At 40.1% G+C, this 17,895-nt stretch overlaps 1 protein-coding gene across 1 annotated transcript in view; it reads left to right on the forward strand.

Moving 5' to 3' along the window:
- The window catches only part of GPC6 (glypican 6), a 1,111,975-nt gene that overhangs the window by 936,148 nt on the left and 157,932 nt on the right, over nt 1-17,895 (forward strand). The gene's annotated exons all lie outside the window — the stretch shown is intronic.

A 17,895-nucleotide genomic window follows, 5' to 3' on the forward strand; every position in this document is an offset into this window, starting at 1 on the left:
AATATAACCTCTCTACTTGTGCTCAAGAGTCCTCTGTTTCTACATACAAGGCACACAATAGCCTTTAGCATCTGTATAGCAGTAGGAGCTCTTGTTCGGCTGGTTATCTGCTATGACCTCCAAATCTTTTACAGAGTCATTGCTTCCCAGGTGAGTCCCTAACCTTTAATCTTTACTCCTAGAGGTATACATTTACACTTGGGCATATTTGTTTGCTTATGCCCAATTTACTATGCAATCCAGATTGCTCTGTATCAGTGACCTTTCCCCTTCATTATTTATCGCTGCTGTAATTTTTGCGTCATCTGCAAACTTTCTCAGTAATGATTTCATGTTTTTTTCTAGATCATTAGAAAAAGATATTGAATTAAGGCCAAAAAACAATATCTGTGGGACCCCACTAGAAATACACCCACTTGTTGATGTTTCCCCATTTACAATTATAATGAGATTTTATCATTAGTTTTTAATTCATTTAATCTGTCATGATGATTTTGTACCACTCTAGTTTCTTAACCAAAATGTCATGCTACAGGTCAAATGCCTTGTCTAAGTCAAACTACTACACCGAGCAGTAATTCACACAGCAATGTGGGGTGTGATTTCTCATGGGTCACACACTAACTGATCCATGTAGCCCCTGTGGGTGTGCACTAAAATTTCCCCTGTGTATTTTCACATAGCGCTGTTTGAAACAGTACTATATTAAAGCACGCTAGGGAACTTTTAGTGCATACCAGCAGACTCTAAACAGACCAATTAAAGCCCAACATGGTAGCATGCTTTAGAAATCACATCCCACAGTGCATATTACCCCACTGTGTAGACAAGTCGTAAAAATATTATATCAATGCTATTACTTCTATCAGCCTAATTTATAATCTCATCAAAACAGTTTAGTTTGACAAGAGCTATTTTCCATAGACCCATGTTGATTGTCATTCATTAAATTACCTTGTTTAATCAAGTCCCATATCAGCCATTCCATTGTTTTGCCTGGGAGCGACATCAGGCTGAAAGGCTTAGAATTACCCAGGTCATTCCATTTCCGCTTTTAAAATATTGGCACAACATAAGCTTTTTTTCCAGTCCTTTGGAACTTCTCCAGTGTTTCAAGACTTATTGAAAATGAACAGTCTGGAGAGCTCCTTCAGCCAGCTCTTTTAAAACACGTGAATGCAAGTTATCTGGACCTGCTGATTTTAAAAAATCTAAATTTAGTAGCTGCTGTTTAATATCCTCCTGAGTTACTGTTGGAATGGAAAGTGTATCATCATCATATATGATATGAATACATTAGGCTAGATTCACAAAGAGGACTTAGGCTCTCTGCTACCTAGTGAAATTCACTACCCTGGGTTAGGAGCCCAGGTTCCCCATACAACACATGGGGAAAATTAGGCTTCTAAAAAGGGAATTCACACAAGCCAACAGTGAGTAGTGAGTTACCTAAGCTAGCCAGTAGGAAACTGTAGCCTTTTATTTTATTTAAAGTGAATTTGATAATGTGGTATTATACCACTGTGGGTTCGGCTCTGGTAGCTACAGTTTCAAGCTTAACAGAGTGAAAGTCACCTCTGCTACTTGCTTCAGATTTAAAGTCTCTAGGAACACACAAAGACCAAGAGTAGTGACCACACTGACATTCACAAGTACAAAGTCTAGTCTATTTTATAAGTTTTATTAAAGTGATAATTAAAGTTATGGTTATCGAAGCATATAGAAAGTCTATGCAGACCTATGCACAAGTTACAAATACAGTTATACTCACATCCTTAACAATGGTGTTAGGGTCTGATGGATCTCTCATGGCTTGTTCATCAGTAGAGGGATGGTTCCTGCTGGAATTTCCCACAGGAAGCTCAATTTTCCCGTTCTGGGCATCCCCTTTTTATACTGTGATTCTGTCTATACATACAGTCTGCGCATGTCCATAAAAGTGTCAATCCTCTTTTCTCTTTTTGGTCTGTGTCTCCTAGAAACTTAAGGGACCTCAATTTTCTATAGGCTGTGTAAGTTCCTTTTATTCTTATTAGTATGGATGCACAACCTGTATCCTGTGGTTAACACACACGTAGGAGACAGATGTAGCTTTGCAGTATTTTTATGATCTAATATTAATCTTCTGGGTAATTTTTTCACAATATTACCACTTGGTACCTCTTTTCCCATAATCTTAGGGCATCCGGTTATTTTGTCAGCATTTCTCATCTCCAAGGCCTAAAATAGCTTAAGCAGAATCTTGCAGACTTCAGCCTACAGGCCTTGCGTTTCAGCCCTACTTAGATACCTAATGAATGATTATTCCTTCTAACTACTGATCAATTTTATACTTCTATAATCCTGCAATTTAACTCTATTTAGCATACAATGATTTTATAATGACACAACATGTTAGTTAATCATAGACACACAATTAATGAACAATAAACTAAAATCACTGGCTACAAAATGCTGAGGAGAGGGGTCTAAGCCCCACCCCTCCAAAAGACTTAGGTTCCTATCTTTGCTTGGGATTCACAGCCATGAGCCCTCTCCTGGAGACAGAGCTGACCTCACTTAGGTGCCTTTCTCATGGAAAATTGTGCTGGCGGCCGAACTGCCATCCATCAGCCCAATGGTTAGAGCACTTACCCAAGGTATGAGAGACCCAGCTTCAAATCCCCCCCATCAGCTTGATCCAGCTCAGGGACTTGAACCTGAGTCTCCCACCTCTGATGTGAGTGCCCTAACCACCTGGCTACAGAGTCCATTTCAGTTGCTCTCTTGTAATGATTATTTAATTTATAAAAGGTGGAACAGCTTCAACTGGAAAGAGTCTGGGAAACCCACCCAAGAATATCCTATAGCCCAGAGATTAGAGAACACCTGGGAGGTAGGTGCCCTGCGTTAAGCAGAGTGGAGATTTTAACCTGGGTCACCTACATCCTAGATGAATGCTCTAACCGCTGGGCAAATGAGGATGGAGGAAGCTCTGTTTTAGGTGTGCTTTTAGGAGGCCTCTGAATATGCCTACCAGATCAGGCCCCATAGGGAAGATAAATGAAGAAATACCTAGTTTGATGATCTCACCACAGCTTAAGCATGAGTTTGGCTCCAATCTACTCACCATCAGGACTTAAGTAGCTTTTCCATGCTCATTGGCATAAATTTTGGCACCATGGGGATTTTACTGGTGGATTTTTACTTGGGCACTTGGTGACTTTAGGCAGCATCTGAGTAGTGGTTTTGTAAATGACAGTAGTGCCTAAATGAAGGACTTAGTTGCCTAAAGGGGAATTTAGGAGCCTAGGTTCCTCTTGTGGATCTAGTACATTATTTGGGTTTTTCCAAACACAGAACAGACATAAATAGTGAACACTTCTGCCTTTTCTGCACTATTATTGATCATTCTACCATTTTCATCTAGTAAAGGACCAATATCCTTATCAAAATTCCCTTTTGTTCCTAATATATATTTTAAAACTTCTTCTTATTGTCCTTAACTTCGCTGGCCATAGAGTTCTCCTTTGTCCTTTTGCTGCCCTTATCATTTTTCTATAGTTTCTAGCTTCTAATGTATAATCATTAGTGTCCGCTTTCCCTTTTTCCCATGAGATAGATAGTTTATATCTATCTATGGCTGGCTTCACTTCCCCTCTAAGACAAGTTATTAACTAGTGTACCCTGCTTTCTCAGTTTTGGGTTTGTGGCTTTTGTGGTTTCTAGTGAAATATTCTTAAACAGTTCCAAACTATCATTCACATTTTTTTTCTGTTTAAATTCTTTTTCTCAGCTGATTTGGCTCAAAATTGTTTTCAGCTTTGTGAAATTCATCCTTTTAAAGCACCGTGTGTGTGTCTGTATACATATGTGTATATATATATATATACACACACACACACACACACACACACAAATATATGACTGCACCAAAGCAACCACTAATATTTAGTTCTGGGAACAATTTCTTTTTATCTGTTAAGATGAATTCCCCATTTTTTGGAAGAAACACTTTTTGAGTTAGGATATTCTCATCTCTAATTTTTAGTAATTCCAAGATGTTTTAGCACAGTTAGCATGAGACTTCCTGCATATGTCCTTAACTATTCACAGGCAGTGTGGTCCAGTGAATAGGGCACTGTGCTTACTCATGAAACCTGGGCTGTATTTCCAGCTTTACCAGCAGCTTGTTGTGTAATCTTGGGCAAGTTGTTTCACTTTTCTGTGCCTCAGTTTCCCCATCTGTAAAATGGGAAATGATACTTTTGTAAAGAGCTTTAAGATCCATGGATGAAAAATGTTCTATCAGAGACAACAGATCGATATAGTCAGATAGATGGGAAGCACAAGGAAACAATGAGAGAATTTTGGTCAGCATGATGGGCAGTGATATCAGTGCACCAGCAGCCTAAATTTTGTTGTTTTTTGTAGACATCGCAGCAAAGGAGAGTTTTAAGATTTCATATAAACCTTTCTCATGCACTCTATCACCACCACCCGCCCCTGATTTACAGCAACCAACTCTAATTGTTCAAAAAGCCAATGATGGGAAAAAATTTTAAGCCCCATGAACTTCCGTGTGGCGTGGGGCGTGCAAAAAATCAATCAAGATGTGGGATGAAAAGAGTCAGGGGACATGGTTTCTTTTAGGGGAAGTTACAAGAGTGTGAGTGAAAATGAAATGTCTAATGGAGAAGTAGCTTTAATCCTAACTATGAAATGTCCCCAACTACTCCATATCTGAAAAGCGACAAAAAATGGGGGAGAACAATAGAAGATATCTTTAAAAGGATGGGGTAAGCAAATACCCATTCAAGCCAATTACTATATCTGCAGTTGGGGAGTGAACTTGCTGAAGTCAGCACAACAGAGTTTCATTACATACTTTATAAATGTGTATAAGAAAATAATAATAGAGTGCCTCTGCTAGATTGCCTGTGATTCCCTCCTACAAAACTAGAACCAAATGAGTTTTAAGCAAGCTGAACAAAGAAGAGTAACATTAAAACAGTATTATAGCATGCAAATTAATCTGGGTTTTTCTCTGTTCCTTTTAATGTACCAAGTTTAGGTGACTCCATTTCTCTTCCTTTGACATAAAGAAATATTTTAGATTGTCATAATATTGGGTTCATTTTCTTTAACATACATCAGTCCCGGTTATGTTCTAATGGGCTGACCCAGAGCCCACTGAAGTCAATGGAACAACTCTCCTAAATTATACACTAGGCCCTAAATGCCCAAACATATTTACACAAGTAATTCACCAGTATCCCTTCCTAGCAGAGTTAATTCTATCATTGTAAGAGCTTAGGATGTTGAGCAGGTGATGGCAGCCTGCTGAGTTGCTAGAGTGGCTTCCTGTTGTGTGGAGACACCCTTGGGCTGGAGCAGAGCATTGCTCTGTGAGGAGATATTCTGATTGATGCTGATACTGGAAAAGAAATTAAAAAGTCTATTTGGAAAGTGAGAAGAGACAGGATGTACTGAGAGTAAAGTGTAAAATAAGGTTGATCATTTTTCTGAATCATCTTTGACTAACAAGAGTAACTGTTCATATTCAGTAAAATCTGCTAATTTTTTACTGGATTTCATGGATTTAGAAGGAACTGTTGGGGTATAAAACTAATACTGGTGAGGTATTGTATATAATTAGATTTTTAAGAAAAAAGAGCTCTATAAAGATAGGAGCTTTTGAGTCAAAGTCCTAATAGTGTTCAGGAAATTGGAATTCTTTAGGTAAATTGTAAGTATTCTCTTGTGAACACCTTCATACTATTGAGTTTAATTGGGCTACAGCTGGCGCTGACTGTGGGGGTTTTGGAGAGAGTGGGAGTATGCAGTCTCCACGTCGTGTTTTATTGTCTTTCTCTAACCTTTCAGCTTTAATTGGCATTTTAAAAACTCTAAAATGACTTAAAGGGATGCATGCTTTTTGTATTAAAGTCCTTGGAGTGGTAGGAAGTAGATTTGTTTGGGAAAGGGCATGTTTCTCTCAGATATACCTGTAAACTGTTGAATTTAATTGGATCACAGCTGGGGCTCACTAAGTATGGAGAAGGTGAAAGAAATGCAGACCCACTGGCTGCTTTATATTGTATTTAATCTTCTCTTCCATTTCAACTTCGGTAGGTTATAAAACATAAGGCACTATGGGTATAAAAAGCTTGTTGCTTTGAGTCTCAGAGCTTGGGCTGTGGGGCTAAAAATAGCAGTGTAGACATTAAGACTTGCACTGGAGCATGGGCTCTGAGACCTTCCACCTCCCCACGAGGTCTCAGAGCTTGGGGCTCCAGCCAGAGCCCAAACATCTACACTGCAATGTTATAGCCCCACAGCCTGAGCCCTGTGAGCCCAAGTCACCTAGCCTGGGCCAGCCATGGCCATGCCGCCGGTCTTTTATTACAGTGTAGACATACCCTATGAGTCTTAACACATTGTAAAACCTTAGATTTGTAAGCAGGACAAGATATGGTGTTTTCTGCATGAAGCCAATCCAGGGGATGGATTTGTACATGTGATATCTACAGTATGCATTGAATAATAATATTATTGAGCTTTCAGAGTAGCAGCTGTGTTAGTCTGTATTCGCAAAAAGAAAAGGAGGACTTGTGGCACCTTAGAGACTAACCAATTTATTTGAGCATAAGCTTTCGTGAGCTTATGCTCAAATAAATTGGTTAGTCTCTAAGGTGCCACAAGTCCTCCTTTTATTATTGAGCTTAAGAACCAGTTTGTCAGATAGACAAGGTGAGTGAGGTAACATCTTTTATTGGACCAGCTTCTGTTGGTGAAAGAGACAAGCTTTTGTGCTTACACTGAGCTCTTCTCCAGGTCTTCTTTAGTTTTTCACATGCTACAGCATTCATAAGAATGAGCATTTCACAGAAAAGAGTTTTGCGGGGAGCACAGCAAGAGCAGAGGATCTAGAGGTAGACCCTGTAGGATGAGGTGGAGTAAGAGAGGCCATTTGCTACTGTGGATAAAAGAGAAAAGACAAGCATAAGAGAAGCCAAGCCACACAGAGAAACTGGCTGTCAATTTTACAAGAGGCTGGCGATGACAAAATAAGCCAGGCAGAGGAGCCTAAAGAAACACAGCATTAAAGCCTCCTGCACTTAACCACAGCCCTAAGTGAATATCAGAAGAAACTGTGTGGATTGTGGAGTCAATATAAGAAATTAGCATTTTGTGCACTTTTTTACTGTGTCATATGCAGTCGTCAGGGTGCATAGGTCTCAGGAAACCATTTAAAGAGTACTGTACTAAAACAACCAGCCCCCAGGGAGCAGGGATGAAGGGAGTCTGCACCTGTTCTGGTGTAGCAGATGGTGCATCACAATGCGGGAAACAGGGAGATTGAGGAATTCAATAAGCAGTCATGCGTGAATCATGGCTCCTTTGTCTCCCACTGCTTGAGGTTGTAGGAGGTATTGAAATATAGCCAGCAGTCATCCCCGTCCTGCTGTCACAAAGGTAGAGAGAGAGAGGCCGGAATTGGTTACCTAACATCAGAACCAAAAAAAAGTTTGCATCTTGCAAGTTTGGTTTGGGATGGGGGGAGGGGGTTTCACGCATGCTCAGTGCCTTCTTGACATCATCCTCAAGTTGCTGGAAAAAACAGAGTCCTGTAACAATGCTCCAGGCAAGGAGAATGGTTACATGGTGTGATGAGTGAAACCCCCATTGGGTGAGAAAGGATTCACTTCACTTGGGTGGTTTATCATCTAGAGAAGACGGGACAAAGAAAGGATCGAGTGATAACTCAATAGACACCTAGGCCTTATAAATAGTCTGTGAGAGTTCAGGCAGGGGAAGAAAGCCACAGGGAATAGACAGGAAGGCTGGCTCCTGTAAAGGCCAAAGCACCAGATGTTGGAGGCTAGAGTTCTTAGTGGTTGACACTAGAGCTGGAGAAAGGCAGAGGAACTCCAGGTAAGGACAGTGCCCAGAGGATAGGTTCATTAGGACTTTGGCTTGATCTAGACACTTTTTTACCCTGGAAGGAGTTTGGACTAGCTGCTTCTCAGCCAGAGGGTGAGTGGGGTGCGAAGACAGATGGCCTGCAGGGAGCACTGGAGATGAGAATACCTGCAACATCAAAGGTACTAGGGATGCACTGGAGGTGAATGAGCATCATTACACATGGCTACAGAGTGCTACATAGCTATACCTTGGGGCTTCCTTCCCAGGGTCTGAGTTGGTCTCCATGATGGCTGAGTCCAAACACACTTACCTCTGGCAGTTTGGGGGTAGTTCTGCATTACAGATACATAATATTACAGGATTTGGCATATTGTTTGTTGCCATTAAGCGCTAGAAAAAAGATACATCCAATTATAGACAGATTCCCAGCCAAATATCCATTGCCCTAGATTAAATGAATGACAGAAAGTAATGATCTTACAAATCAAGTTTAAAGAATCAGAAGTAATTTTGTAAAGTAAACTTTCCTACAAAAGTAAAGAAAAGTGCGGTAGATTTGTCTGGTAAGAAATAAGCCTCATATTTATTGTCAGCTAGAGAGCAGCAGATTAGAAAACTGAATGTGTGGCGAAGAAAATGGTGTAGGTTTGAGATCATAACATTTTGCAGATGTATAAACATTGTTGGCCCCCAAAACAATTGTACATGAAGGAGAGTTAACATCTAATGAGAAATGACTGAAATTGAAATACAAGGCAAATATTAAGTTATTTAGAAAATATTAGAATTATTGTAAATGTGGGGGAACACGTCCTATGGTAAGGAAACTTTAGAAGAAGATGAGACTTAGTAGGAGGGATGTGTGGGTAGGGTTACCTGATCATGGCTAGAAATCAAATATAGCAGAGGAAGTAAACTGTGAACAACGATTAGCTATAATCCAACTAATAAGAGGTGCAACACATTGTTGATAAGGTGCTGGCATTAACTAAGAACAGGAAAATATGTGTAGTACAAAACTACTAGTTATGTGACATTTGAATTACTGCATGCTGTATGTAAACAAATTACATAAAAGGAATACATCAAGAAAGCCTGCAGTTTTGTGGTCAAGGCAGAGCACTACTCCATTATGCAGTATGTAAAAAGGTGGAACTAGAAATAAATCAATCCTAGATTTAGTCTTTGCATGGTAAAGCTAACAGGATTGGAGATGTGAGTGGACCTCTATGCAGAAGAGGAAATTTTAGAAGAATGTGGAAAGCAGAGGATGAAATCAGATAGGATAAATCAATGGAGTTAAAGGACATGGAAGGGAAATGGAAACATTCAAAGATAAATTAATGTATGCCCAAGGGTTATGCATGTAATCTAGCTATAAATACACCAGAAATAAAAAAAGACAAATGATGAACAAGGAAGCATGAAATGGATAATACGCACTGCACCTGTATGCAAGACACCTTATAAAACGAACAGAGTTGAAAAACAAAAGGTCAATGAAGAAGATTGTACAGCTTCCAACAGATGGTAAAGAATAAGTAGTTGTCACGATGTAGACATGGCTTGAAAAAAAAGACCTTTCAGATTTCTTTCCTTCATATTTTCCTTTATGTTTATGTAATTTCTCAAGGCTGAAAAAGTAAATATTTAAAAAGGTTACTACATCTTTATATGACTGAACTCTTCCAGTTACTGCATTCCCACAGGTGAATTTTTTTTATTCAACTCTTCATTAGAAAAGTGCCAATAAATAATCAGTTTATCATCACATCACCAAACCCTGATTTTCCCTGCAGTGTGTAGCTCCCACTGTCGTCAGTGGAAGTTTTGAGAGCTCAGCAGCTCACAGGATTTGAACGAACAGATGCAGAAAACAATTCTAGAAATGTAACCTTAGAGGATTTGATATTTAAAGAAATCAATGGAATTTCAGCAGCATAATACTGGAGTACGTAATACTGGAGTGGTAAATCAGTCACTGTAGCGGGGTGGTCACCCTGCTCCGGCCCTGAAGGGGTTAAAAGCAGCCCTGTAGAGGGCTGCAGCTTGGAACAGCTAGGCTGATTCGGGGAAGCAGCCACAGCGAGGGCCATGCCCCAATAAGGCCACAGCTGGCCCTTATAAGAGGGCTGTGGGCCAGAAGCTGGGGGAGTCTCACTCTAGCCCTGGAGTGGGAAGAGCTAGCTGTCTGTGAGCAAGGTACCTGAGGCAGAGCAGGGCTGGGGATAGGGCAAAGGGACCTGGGGAGCTCCAGCCTGGTAAAGGCCCAGAAAGGTACTGGGGCTGCAGAGGGGCAGCCTGGGAATAGGCAAAGGCAGCAGGTCCTAACCCCTTGCCAATGATGACTGGCCATTACACTGCAGTCTGCCCCAGTGAGCAGGGGCTAGCTGATGACAAGGTGGGTTTAGAGGGTTAGGGGTTCCCCTGGGAGCGGAGACCTAGAGTCTTGGGGTACTGCTGGGGCAGAACCCCAGGGCAAAGGGCACTGGGGTCCCGGAGGAATATGGATGCCAGCGGCAAGCAAGACACCGGCCTGCAGAGGGCTCTCCAAAAGCTGGAAAAGAGCTAATTCCAAGACAACCAGCAGGAGGCACCACACCGGTGAGTCGTCGCCTCGCTACAGTCACCTATATCTTTATAATGCTTGTGATGGCAATCCACAAATATATTTTATCACTATGGTTTCAAAAAACAAGTGTCTACTTCAGATATTAATAACAAGAAAAATTGAATGCCTCATTGCCTGAACTAAGTTAATAATGGAACGACAGTATATATGAGGAAGAATGGACCAAGGGGGATGAAATAGTTAAAAATGAATAATTGATACACCATTTTATAAGGAAAGAACAATAAATTTATTTACTACAACCCTTAAATGGAACTGTTTTGACCCCACTGTGTTGACTTATTTTGAGTATATAACACTTTCTTTTGCCGATCATATAAGAAAATAACTTGTCTTCTCAGCAGTTCTGTTTATCTTTGATTAAAAATACTAAGAAACCAAAGGAAGAGAGAAATATGGGTTCCAGGTTTCTTAGCATCTTTTAAATAATCCCCTCCTTTTCCTATGTAGGTTATGCATAGTTTAGATTCTTTCCAGGAAGGAACTGTTCTGAAATCTGTGGATCTGAAGGAGGGAGGAGAGTGAATGACATTTGTGTTTCCATTTAGGTCTAATCCTCTCTGTCCTTGCCCTTTTTCTGTCTGTTTTGTTAATGATGAGTACCAAGGAGTTTCCTATTGGGAGTTCCTTTTCAGAGCTGAAGAAAAACTGAGTTCAGCCTCTAAAGTGAACTAGTGAAGGACGGAAATAGCTAAAGTGGAAGTGGAGGATATCTGGGAATCACTCCCCCGCCAATAGAAACACAAATGTTCCTGTGAACTAGGGCTGTTATTCTCAGGCCTATTCCCTCTTGTGCAGAACATGTGCTCAAATAATGATTGAGCAGACAATAGTTTCCTTTTTTTTTTTGGGGGGGGGGTGCATTCAGCAGGTCTCATTTATTTAATGTAATATCTGCCTTCCAATATTTATTTATTGTAAAGCTCATTTTCCATTGAAAACTGAAACATCTAGTATTTAGCTAATCCTTTATCAAATGAAAGGACTCTTGTTTCTTTTTGCTAACATACCACATAATAAAAGTACTGGTAAGTCATGACTTGAAGTTTGCACTGGCAACAGAGGTTGCTATAGTTTATGCCCCCAACTGAAGACCTGAACAATAAATCCAGTAACCATTAGTCTTTCTGTAGAGCTGTTATCTGAGCAAGGGAGAAATGGCTAGTAAGTGTTCTCCAAAGCTATAGAAAGTAACAACTCATGATTTAAAGTGGGCTGTAACCATAATTCAATTAACCAGCATGGTGTTTGATTTGAAACAATCTGAAATCACTCCAAAGATCTGTGTCAGATGCACTGCACAGTTACTGGTTACATGGCAAGGAGCCTTTCAAAATGTCTTTACATAAATAACCAACATTTTCTAGGTCTCTAAGGTTTAGCTCTGGAAAACACTAAGTTAGCCTGCAGCATCCATAGCTAAATGAATATTCCAAAGAAGCAAGCCTGTGTGTTTAGATACATCTGGCCCCCAAACTATTGCATACTTGCAATATCTGTACACAGCTTGTGTGTGCTGGTATCATAAGATTTGGATTTTAATCCTAGAGATACTGGAAAATTTTAAAATGAACAACCTTCTTGTGTTCTTACCCGTGCTTGGGATACGTAGACATTAAGACATTGTGTTTGCATTTGAATTGACTTGTAACATGATTTTGGATTTAGGTTTAGGGCAGACCATATGCTCATGTTACTATTGTAGTCCTTTGAAAGCTTTAGCAACTCTTTTTGGTTATCTTTTGTTTTTATGGCTTTTTTTTAATTGGGAAAGGAATAGTTTCCCTACTTGAAGTACTTAGAAGTTATACCAAACAGCAAATCAGGGATGGATAAGTATCTTTAAAACAGAGCTGTAACTTGGAAAACCACAAAACCAACTGTACACTTTAGAAAGACATTATACTGTAGCTTTCAGTCTGTAAACTGTCATTAATCTGTAACTTTTAAGAAGGAAACTGAAAAAAGACATTTCACTAAAGTGCATCCAAATGAACCATTTAAGAAAGTCATTATAATTAATAATACAGGACGCAGGGTGATTTCAGGGATTAAACCCTGATCTCTGAGGCTTTGATCTGAATTATATGCAATCTTGGCCAGTGTGGTTGTAAACCTATCTGTTCCAGAGGGTTTGTGGGATTGGGAGTAACTGGAATGGGCTGAAAATCTCACTGTAGGAACTGGTGGAATTGGGACTGCTTATCAAAACTACTGATAGTATTGCCAGCCATTTTACAAAAGAGAACCAGAAATAAGATCCTTCCTCAAATCCTGGTCCATCTCAGTGTAATAGCACTGCTGACACAAATCCTGAATTATGACATCCTTTTATTATCCCGAGTGCATGGATATAAAAAAACATATTAAGTCTCCATTGGTTTTATTATTCATTATCAATGCTGAGTTTAAAATCCTGTGCAGCACCTTTAATCTCAGGAAGACAAACATATACATTGCACAATACCTAGTGGCAAGTCCTAGATAGTACGGTATGAGCAGCCAAGTGCTATTAAGTGATGGTGGTTGGGCAAAATATCGGACCTCCTTCCTCCAAAGGACTTAATATATTCTAGTGTGGCATGACAACTCCTGTTTTCTTGGGAATGTGGCACCATAATATTATAAATATGTATGATGTGGTGCACAGTAGACCTCCAAATTTAAGGGGAGGTTCCAGAATTTTGAAATTCCATAAAAGGGCTGAGCTGGAAAGGGGAAGCTGCTGAATTTAAATCAGAAACAAATTCTTCGGTTTATCTAACACTTCTGAGAATCAGCACCACCATAAGAAGGAAAATATTTGGCATTTTCATATTGGCCTGGTCTGTTTGTTCAGCACAACTGGAGAGAAATATGTTGTTTAAACTCTAAAGTACCAAGATGTGACATATTTAGTACACTAAAGAAATCCTATAAAAAGCTACAACTAAATTAATATATCCTTTTCTTTTCTTCTGTTGCCAAGTTACTTTAAATTTGCTGCTGCTCAGTGAGGGGGGAAATTATATACATACTATTGCACTCCTTGACAGTATCTATTCTAATTAGGATTGGCCTATTTTTCTGGTAATTCCATATGCTTTCATATTAACGTGATGATAGATAAATGCATACATTTAGATTTGTTGGTGCTTGTGGCATAGCTTGCTGCTGCTTGACTTGCTTTTTGAGATACTTGGTGTGAACACATTGTTCGTGTTCGATAGAATCCATTCTAAAAGGTGTTAGTAAAAAAGAAATTACTGTTATTTGTTCTAATATCTCAGTGGCCTTGACCTTGTTCTCATTGAAGTCAGTGGTCAAATTCCTAGTGATTTCAGCGTGGGCAGGATTAGGCCCTGAGATAAAAAGATAAATATTTACCAAATAAGAAAAATATAGCAGATACCTGTCAATGTTTTAATACCTCCATAAAAGTGAAACATTCTGGTGTGTATCACTGTGTGCTCTGGAACTTTCCAACTGGAAGTCTCATTTGCTGTCATAAGGTCTGAATATTAACAATCTCCTGCAGCTCCCCTAGCCAGTGGCAGATTAATGATTTTGCTGCCCCTAGGCCAACAAATAATTGCCACACCACACACACCCCCAGCTCACCTCCCCTCCGTCTCTGCCTCCGCCTCCTTCCCCGAGCGCACCGCCAGGTCCTGCTTCTGCCCGCTCCCTGCCAGTGCTTGTGCACGAAACAGCTTCGCAAAGAAGGGGGGATGGAGGGGAATACGGTGGGCTCAGGAGAGGAGGCGGGGCTGGGGTGGGGATTTGGGGAAGGGGACCAATGGGGCAGGGAGGAGGTGGGGAATGGGGGTGGAGTTGGGGCAGGGCCAGGGACGGAGGTGGAACCAGCACCGGGGGAAGCAGCCTCTGGCTGCTATTAAAAATTTGCCGCCCTAGGCCTAGGCCTTGTCGGCCTAGGCGTTAAATGCTGCTGTCCCTAGCTTGCATAGCCAGAGTTCAACACTTACGAGGATCAGGCCCTTTACTGCTATAAGACTAGGAGAAAACATCTAGTTTTTGGCCTGTGATGCACTGGTCAGCATTTCAGTGCATGAGAGAGACTGGGAATTTGCAGTTTTAAGGTACATTTTAATAGTAGAAATTTGTAGAAAATATGGAACCCTATTCACATTAAAACAATACTGAATTAACAAAACCACGTTTCCTTTAAATACTACTACTCTTAAAACAAGGCAGGAAAGTAGGAAACAAGGAGAAAGGCATGAAAGTTTCACATTCTGATACTGAACAGTGAAGCCTTTATGTCAAACCATATGTATGTAACAGATAAGCATGTTGACAGCTTTGTGGCTAGACAACTTTTGTTATGGTTGGTAATTTTTTTGTAAACAGTATTTGGTCATTGCACATTTGTAAAATTAGATGAAGTAATTTGAAAATAAACTTTCTGTGCATGGGCAAATATTCTTCTAAATTGTACATGACATCCAGGAAAGAATCAGTTTCTAAAAGCCAACAGCAACCCGGTGATGGTGTCATGTCCACAATATGATGAGCCAATGGAAATGTATTCCACGAATGTAACGTAATCCTTTTAACTTTTTTTTTCATTGGCTGAGAGTGTTGTTACTTGATAGCCTGATGGAGATTTGGGGGATGAAAACCTTGAATTATTAATTGAGTTCTGACAACTCGCATGAGGCTTTACTAACATATACAGCAACATGTTCCTTGCCAGAAGGAGCTTACAGTTTTCCTCAGGAAAAATTATTCTGATGCTGGAAAGTAGGTGACCGTATTCATCTAAATTAATGTAGGTATCTAGAAGAGCTCACTGATGAGAGTTCACAAAAGCAGTCAGTTGTGAGGAGGGATTAGAAGGGGAAGAGTGTGCTTGTATTAATATTTCGTTTATAAGAACTTTTATCTATCAATTATACAGTTCCTTTAAACTCGTATTAAATTCACAGGGTGGTGATAGTGGCTTTTTGTTTTGTTTTTCCCCAAACTCCTCTGGGCTTTTTAATTTCCTTTGGCTTCAAATACAAACCTGCCTTTATTATTCTCAGGTCAGCATTGATATTAATTTTGCTGCACACCATACATTGTGTTCTGGAAAGATACTGCCTGTGATAAATAGTCCTTTGTAATTTATCTTCTGAAAGAAAGCAATATGGTGCAATTTTATATGCCCTTTTTGTGAATTTTTGTTACTTGTCTAAATGAGATGGAAACTGTTATGTGAAGTAGGGCAGCAGAAGCTGCTTTTTCACTTACATTTAAACCACCTTTTCATTCTTTATAAATGAGTTTCTCTTTCTGCCTGATTTTTGGTCTCTTCTATGTAGATGTTCACTATCGCCTCTGTTTCAGGGCTAGTGTTCAAGAAATATAGGCAAACAAGGATATCTAGCATCTCAATGATATCCTACAGGTTACACTTTCACTCCCAATCCAGGGGGTTGCTTTCTATAATATATGGCACATCAGAGGCCTGATCTTATAATTGTATCTCAATAATAATCTTATTTGTCTTCATTTTCTAGCTCACAACACGCTTCTCTGTGGGACCAGCTTCTGTCAGGCTGATGCAAAGGCACCTTAAAGAATATCACACAGTCCTTCAACAGGGGCAGAGTCTGGGGCCTCATTAGTTATTTTCAGGTCAGAAGGAGACAGGCTTGGCTCCATGTTCTATGCAGGTTACCTTTAGTAATTATTACACAATAAGTGGTTCGTGCATAATAGAGGTCATTGTGCTCCCTTACAATATGAGGGACAAAATGGTAACTAGTCACCCTGGATTTCCACTTGTCCACATGGTTTCTTATGATGAGAAGAAGGGGAGAAATGATGCTTCCAGTTGGAGGTCTGCTTTCCTTAGTGTCTGCCCCTTCATTCTTCTCTCCCTGTAGCCTGGGGACTTCACCCAAAGAGCGAAGTTACAAGTTCAGTTTCCATATTAAGAGCCATTCCTTTACTTTTTTTTTTTTTTTTAATAATTTTGTTCACCACAGACCTGCCAGAAAAACTGTCCACCAGCAGACAGGTAGGAAAAAAGTTGGCTGCCCCTGTTTGGTTTGACCGGATGTTGACCAGATTCTCTGCGGGTCCTCTGAAACAAGACTTGAAGGGATATTCCACTACAGGGACTAGAGGATATGGGTCATGTGTTTATAGGCATACATCCCTTAACTTAGCAATGATCTTGATGGTTCTGTAAAAATTATTCCCACTCACATGGATGCTGCTTTTGCAGCATTTCTATAATTCTGTTTTTGGGTGGCCATTTTGCAAAGTTTTTGACTTGGCTATAACCTACTTAATGCATACTAACTACTGAATACATTTTCATATTGTGAATACATATTTAATAGTAAACTTGTAGAAAATAAACATAAATAGGCTTAGCAAGTAACACTGTTCATGGACAGAAACAGTATTACAATGCATTGGAGGGGAACTGAAAGTCTTTTCATTAATTCATTCAATGCTTTTAGGCTTAACACCAACAATGAAACATCTAGTGAACTGCTGCCTTCTCAGATCTTTCTCAGGAAGGACAGTCTTGATTCATTCCGTGTGACCAGAAGCCACAAACTTGGGTGTCAATCTTTAATGTTGCTTTTCAAATTGCTATACAAAAGAAGGCTTAAAAGACCTACATTTTCTTTGAGATTGTTCAAGACATGTGACAAGCCACCATTCCTTACTGTTCCTCAAATAGCTGCTCCTTCACTCATTCTGTATTTTAATTTTTTGAAATAAAAACACTGATAATTCTGACTATAGTTCCATGTTCTTTAGAAGATTGAACATAAGACCTCCAGAACTAAGACCATGAGCCTCTGCATCTTGAGCTAAAGGTTAGTCCCCTAGCTGGCAGCTGTAACTGTGCTGTGGATCAAGCAGAGAGGGGACTCACACCACAACTGGGTTACTCAGGGCATGTCTACACTTACCTCTGGAGTGATCGATCCAGCGGGGGTCAATTTATTGTGTCTAGTGAAGACATGATAAATCGACTGCCAAGCGCTCTCCCGTCGACTCCGGTACTGCACCGGATTGAGAAGCGTAGGCGGAGTCTACGGGGGAGTGTCAGCAGCCGACCTACCGCAGTGAAGACACCACAGTAAGTAGATCTATGTACATTGACTTCAGCTAGGTTGTTCATGTAGCTGAAGTTGCGTAACTTAAATCGAACCTCCCCCCCCGCCTCCCCCGCCCCAGTGTAGTCCAGGCCTCAGGCGGAATGATCTGAATTATGCCAGGTATTCTACTACATTAGCCTCTCCTGTGCAGAGAGGGAGATGTTTTTTCTTTCAAAAATTCAGACAAATTATTTAAATAGGCTCGTTCTTTTTTTGTTTCTAGCAGCTTACTAAAACATACTAATG

Source organism: Lepidochelys kempii, chromosome 1 (assembly GCF_965140285.1).
Source record: "Lepidochelys kempii isolate rLepKem1 chromosome 1, rLepKem1.hap1, whole genome shotgun sequence".
NCBI lineage: Eukaryota > Metazoa > Chordata > Testudines > Cheloniidae > Lepidochelys > Lepidochelys kempii.